The following is a 7,156-nucleotide window of genomic DNA, read 5'->3' on the forward strand; positions in this document are numbered from 1 at the left end:
AGTAGTTGGTTGAATAAGGAAAATGAATTAGCAACAAGAGTTTACGGAATGTACATAGCTCAGTGGTTAACACTTCTGACTTCGAACATCGAATACGCAGGTTCGATTCCTGCTGAAGTCTAGAAAAAAAAGAAGTCTGATGAGGAGATGTGGTGATCTCCGAAATAATGCTATAACTTCTACCGCTTAGACTTTGTTGCTTTTTAAATTTTTCCTAATAAACAATCGTGGTACAAAGCTCAATAAAAATATTAAAAAAATAATAATTTGATTACTAGTTAATGATAAATTTTTGGTAGATAATTTTTGTTATTTCTTATGCCTATTGATCAGTACTTTTATGTGAAAGAAAACACTGTTCTTCACTTTTTAACCCGACGTTTCACTAAATTTCCTAACATCTTCATGGTCGTTTTTTCCCTTTTTATTTCCACATCAACATATAGATAGACATAAAATTTTAAATTAGTAAGGACATATAAAAATGTGTGAACAGTTCTACAAACAACAATAAAACAATCACAGATTTGTAAAATTTTTGGACTTCTATTACATAAGTATGTAAATGTGTTCAAAATTCTCATACATATATAAACAAATAAATAACATAAAAACTGGAACTAATTGGTCCGCATCGATACCAACGTCGTGTGATGCACTTGTCACACTGTTTGTAGTGATGTGCCGAGTCGAGTCGACTCGAGTTCTGACTCGAGTATTTTAGAAGTACTCACGTACTCGAGTAAGCAAATTATAGTATTCGCATACACAGACTCGAGTACGGGTCTCGAGTACTTATAATTATCAAACACCGAATCAGGTATTTTTGATATATAAATGGCGGTTTAGCGTTAAAAAAAAATATATATGTATATATATTTACCAAATACACCACACAACTAAATTAATTTTAATATCGTTATAGGTATTAATTGCCAAAGATGAAAGGAATTTTAAATTCCAAAGGAGTAATTTTGTTGTTTATGAATCTAGATCTCATGGAATATTGGCATTATAATTGAAGTACTAGTTGAACTTTTAAGGTACTGAAGATTTATTTTTTTTTAACTCATTATTTACTTTGGATATTTTTTTTATGACATACTACTAAGTTCTAGTTCTACTATGATAAATAAAGCAACTGTTATTGAACCCTATATTTATTTAATTTTAATTATTATTTGTAAGTATGTAAGAATTAGATTTCTATGTTTGGATCTACATAAATCGGATATACTATCTTGGAGTTAATAATAATATCATGTTAAATAAAAAGTCGGCATTTCGGTTGGGTGCATGTTCAGCAGTCGAATCTATAACGTATTCGAATACCGAGCTCTCAACTCGAATACTTGATCCGAGTATCTGACTCGAATCCTGACTCGATTCTTTTTTTTAATGAGTACCAAAATACTCGAGTACCAAAAATAGCCGACTCGGCACATCACTAACTGTTTGATGCTAGCTATAAGAATAGTAAATATGCAGTCGCGATGTCATCCGTGCAGTGGCGTAGCCAGAGGGGGGGATTGGGTGGATAGATCTCCCCCCTTCGTCAATAAACCAATACTTTTTTTACTTTTGATTTAATAACACAATACTTTTTATACTTCTGATTTGTAATTTTTTTCATCTCAGACTTATGACAAAATACATTTTTATAAATATTTGAGATTATCCGTTATTGTACACGCTAGCCTTTTTGAGACCGGAGGCAAACCTCCGAATGTGATCCTGCCATGAAAATGCGTCTAATAAAAAAACGAAAATTTTAATTTTTTGCCATTCGAACTTGTTTTTTTTTTTCATTAAAAAGATATAAAAAATGTGGCGCCACAGCCAAATTTCTACCCAAAGACACTTATAAACCAATTTGTGTATTAAAGTCCAAAATAGTATACTTGGAGAGTTTGACAACGCTAACTCCTTTATGAATTGAGCAAATACATATATACAAAACCCTCAGTAAATCAGAAAGATTTAAGGTATCCACACACCTACGCGATTCTGTCGGTGCGAATCTGTTCCGACAAAAATTACAACAATGCCGACCATAGTTTTAAATGAGGAACCACACACTTGCACGATTTTGCTGCAGCGATTTATTCGACCATTCACAGTTCTTCTTTTGGTCGTGCCGAAATCGCAGACTGCCGCGTTTTGAGAACAAAAAAGGTCAATAGAAGGATTTTACATTATTAACACAAAATTGAACGTAAGAAAACAAAACATATTTAATGTAGAAAAGTTAAGAATTTTATTTTTATTGAAAAATACTTTTTGTTTGTCTATAAATTGACCGTTTTTGCTGCGATAAAATCGCACAGATGTGTGCGTACTTGCGTTTTCGAAGCAGTAACCTGTAGCATCGGTGCGGATTCGTTGCGACAGGATCGCATAGGTATGTGGATGCCTTTATAGAAATTCGAAGTTAATGCTAGTAATATGTTGTAACAATAAAGAAAATTGAAAACGAATTTTCTCCGAAAATTTACGTGATGGAATTTTTTACTTATTTTTTTTTTCGTAGCTTAGTACTAATACCTAGCCTAATTTCCAATTCGATTTTTAAGGTATTCATGATCTTTGTGAAGAGGAATCCAACTTCGAAGAGGAAGAGCAGTTAATCTACACAAAATGTGCATATAAGTATATAACTTCTAAAACAAAGCATTTTTTCTCATCTAGGAAAATACGAAATGGTATGACTGAATAGTATTTATGATCTTTATGAAGACAAATCCTACTTCGAAAAGAGAATGCGCAATTTCTCTAAGAATTAAAATTTATAGAAGTGTATAAATTTGCGTGTTGCTGGTTCTGAATGAAGAAAGCTTATAGAGATCTAAAAGCTTAAATTTGTAGAAGATTTGTTCTAATCATGAAATAGAAAAGAAAACAGGATAAAAAAGGAGCCCTATAGAAATATTTCTACACGCAGAGCCTTATAAACCTATTTTATAATATATGTTCTTTATTAAGAGCATTATAAAACCCTTATAAGAGTACAGTCAACGAGTAGAGTCTTTAAGCATAAACAGACGGCAGCGTTCATCCGGATCAACTCGGGAATTAACTGCAGTTGATCCGGATTAAGTCCGAGTTAATCCGGATCAACGCTGCCGTCTGTTTAAGCTTTTACAAAACCTTTAGAAAACCGATTGCTCTTCAGACATAGACTAGAGTATGCATGCAGTAGTAGCCCATTAATGTTTGATGAATTTTATTCTGAATGTATTACGCATTTCTTTCCATACAAAAAAATTGTGGAACATACTTTTAATGGAAGAAAATGCGTTAAAAAAATTGCCAAAGAAACGCGATTTTTAGCAACTTAGCTATAAAACTGCATACTCAAAAAATTCTAAAAAATCTGATTAAAAATGCAAGATGCAAGTTTGCAAATTTTTTATAATTATTGCATATAGTTTGAAATATGAATTTATATGTTTTTTGCTAGATAATGGGCTATGCATTTATAAAAAATAATAAATATTAAATAAACAAAAGAAAAATAGGAAAAATTTGTTCAAATGTCGTGTCCCTATTTATTTTTCCACCACTGTATGTATGAAAAATTACACACAGGCGACGCCCCTAGCCATTGAGGATCTCACCTTTAACCTATCGCTGAAGTTTTTTTTCATCTGAAAATTAATAAAAACGTGGGGTGTTTTATTCCTGTAACCTCCTCCTGGTAGGCCTTGGATACTGCAAGAGTGGCAATTTGCAGGCTAATAACAGGTTAAATTTTGAAATAATTCTCAAAATCCATTTAAAAATTATAGTTAAAATAAATGATTTTTTTAAACACTTTGACATAAAAGTCACCACTTAAAATATTTCAATTAAATTCGTATTTTTATTTCTTTAAATAATAAAAATGATAGTCTTAGTTGATAGATAGGCAACCCTACTCAAAGACATGTTAGTGTGGGCCTGTTCGAGGCACGTAATAAAAGCGGCATTACTGCCGTACTGATGAAAAATGGCAACATTGTTGCAACTGCCCAACTGATAATGCATTTCGAGAAATTCACAAAGAGCGTGATACTTTAGTAATTCGCGCAATACTCCGGTTGTGATTGCAACTCGAACAAGCCCTGTTAAAGCTTGTTCAACCACCAAAACTTGAAGTATGCTGTACAGCCTTTGAATAATTATAAATTTTCACATATCTATCTGGCAACCCTGCTTTAATAATAAAGCTGTTAATAGTTCAAAAAATCCAAAATACGTGTCTTTTCAGATTTTTTTATAATTTTTGGACACGGAATTTGATAACTTTTTTCACGTTTAAATAGTCAAGCAACAATTTTGGCCACTTTTTCAAACTTCTGGCGCGCTGTGTAATGGACTGTTGCTACAAAATGAAAAAATTAGAAAGATTTTTTTTTAGTCACACGATTGGTACAATGTTCGCTTTATTGAAAAATTATATTAAATCATTTTTGGTGATTGGGATAAAGAAAAATATTTGTGCATTCACACGATTGGGATACAATTTGCACCAAATTTTGAGTCCAATCGTGAGACACTGCCTTACGAAGCATTTTTTAAATGGCACATCTTTTTCGTAATTTCAAGCCTATTGGAAATTCGGCATACGAAAAGATTTTTAGAGGAAAATAGTATTTTTCGATATTTTCTACATTTTGCTACTACAATTAAATCTTAGATACCATAATAATTTGTCTCTTAGAAAAGATGTACATACAAAAAAGACTTTATGAACGGTATGCATGAACTTAAGATGCATATCGTTACATGAATTCACAAAGGTCCTAACCAAAAACCTTATAAAAAGAAAATCAAAAGCAGGTAGCCCTTTTTACGAAGTGGCATGCAACTCCGTTGTTTTTGATACTAACACTTTACATTCTTGATTGAAGGTGTATTTTGATATATCCTACCAAAATCTGTGAAAAGTGCAGTTTCGAAAAAACTGTTAGTTAGGGCCTTTGTGAATTAAGGCAACGATATGCATGTATGAACAATGTACATTGTATATATTTCGTATAACAGCGGTACAGTATGGGTCCATAGTGACGATTCAAGTAATTGCAATGGACAAGCTAGAGTTTAAATTCAGATTTCCGTGGACATTTTAATCGGTTATGACCTTCCAGTCGGCATAGGCTGCATTTGCGTTTTTTGGATGCATCACTGGAAAATTCTAAAATATGAAATTATTTTAAACAAAAATTAGATGCAAAAATTAACAAACGTAAAAATACCATGGGATGATTGTGGTGCGCCACCCCAATTTAAGTCGCCTTGGGTACTATTACCGGATGTAGCGGCTGAAAAGGAAAAACCCAAAAGCGATTAAAAAAGAACCATCGCTTAAATTAAAAGCAAAATACAACTAACAAAATACAACTACTTTACATTCATCTGTTTGGCCTTTGCCAGAATGAACTGTTTCTATCATTTGTTGGCAACTAGAGCCTGGACCATCCATATATCCGTTCGGATATTCCTGAATACGGATAAAATCCGAAAATTACACATATGCGGTTAATAGTCAGTTAATATTCGTGAATTTTGTATTCTGGATATCCGGTTAATATCCGTTAATTTGGTTAGACAGATATCCGTAAAATTACGCCAAAGACAAAGCTCATCGCATTACAATTGAAGAGGTCAGAATCAAAAGGATGTAAGTAGTTCAGACATTTTTTTGAGATAATTAAGGTTAAAGTCGATTACTTATTGTAAATTCTGGGTAAATGCATTTGAAATGATTCTTGCCTAAATAAATTCAGGTTAATTAACTAATTTAAATGAATGTCTGTCACCAAATAAACACTATATTTAACTATACAAATACGGGAATAACTTTTATTTAAAAAAAATGTCACTTAGACCCTTATGATTCTAACCCCTTCCATTGCCTTAACTACTGCGCCTATAAACATGCCGCAAAAACTTGACTTTAAGCGATCTAATAATGGCAATTTTCACTGTCATTGTTAGGACCAATTGAGTACGCAACAACGACGAAACAATTGGGCCGTTATTCTCAAATTTACTGAAATTTTCGAGTTGCAAAATAGAACACTTCATTACTACCCGAACAGTTGTTATTTTTTTACAACGCTTTTATCAACTTGCAAAGTTGTATGTCCAGACACCTTTAGTGGTAAAATTTGCGAAGATGTAACGCATAGCCCAGCAAAAAGTTTCGAAGGGCTAGACAGAGACGAACTCATGGTTTTTGTCTCAGTTGCTGAATTTGGGGGAGTGACTTGGGAACCATTTGAGGTACGGGGGGCTCAGTTGGTAAGCAGTTTAGGGCCAGTTGATAACTACTCTTTGGTGACCTGTTGGTATCCAGTCTGAGTCCAGTCAGGGATCATTGGCATTCAGTTTTGGACCAAACCGAAACTAATTAATTTCGTACCATTTTGGGCCCAGTTGGCTGTTTTGAGCTCCAGCGGCCATTTTGGGGCGTTTGAAATCCTTTTAAGGTGTTTTAACGTGTTTTTGGACGCTGGGAGTGTCGTATAATATGTGAAAGCACCAATCTATTAAGCCTAAAAAGTAGAAAATAAATAAAACAAAAAAAAATATTTTATATACCACGCTTTTATAAATGGACTAAAAAGTAGAAAATAATATTTCTCAGTCCCATACAATTTGATTTGATGACTTTTGATCTTAAAATTTTAGCAAAAGTCACTATAAACAATTGATGAGATTGAAAATAAAAAGAGTGGGCGCATCCAGCAAACATTTGGAGTCATAAATAAGTCTTTAAGGAATCCCATTTCGGAGCCTTAATGCTCAACAATGAGCTCATTTAAGAGTCCGAAATGAGGGTGCTTCACTTCCTGCGATGGTCGACTTATATGAGCTTAAATTTATACATAAAATTAGCCTTAATGTGAGTCATATTGGACTCTTATTGGCCTCACATACGTCTCATTTTGGACACTTTTTGAGGCTCTTAAATGACTCTTATTGGCCTCATAAATGCCTACATTCAGAGTCTTATTTTATGCTGTTCTGAGAGTCTTATTTAACTTACTTTAGAGCCATGTTTGAAAGGGCATTCCTTTGAAATACTGTTGATTACATATATACAAACATACCTCTACGCATACATATATATGTACATATATTGCAATATTCATGTAATATCAGCTGCTGC

The 7,156-nt window shown here is 33.1% G+C and overlaps 1 long non-coding RNA gene across 1 annotated transcript; it reads right to left on the reverse strand.

The window, feature by feature from the left end:
• Positions 1-4,632: 4,632 nt before the first annotated feature.
• On the reverse strand, positions 4,633-6,535 carry LOC118751597. The gene is made up of 3 exons (XR_004994567.1): positions 6,407-6,535; positions 5,238-5,303; positions 4,633-5,176 (listed from the first exon to the last, which is right to left on the reverse strand). It is a non-coding gene; the product is annotated as an uncharacterized LOC118751597 (long non-coding RNA).
• Positions 6,536-7,156: the final 621 nt, after the last annotated feature.

This window comes from Rhagoletis pomonella, unplaced genomic scaffold, assembly GCF_013731165.1.
Source record: "Rhagoletis pomonella isolate Grant_MI unplaced genomic scaffold, Rhpom_1.0 Rhpom_scaffold_00830, whole genome shotgun sequence".
Lineage (NCBI taxonomy): Eukaryota > Metazoa > Arthropoda > Insecta > Diptera > Tephritidae > Rhagoletis > Rhagoletis pomonella.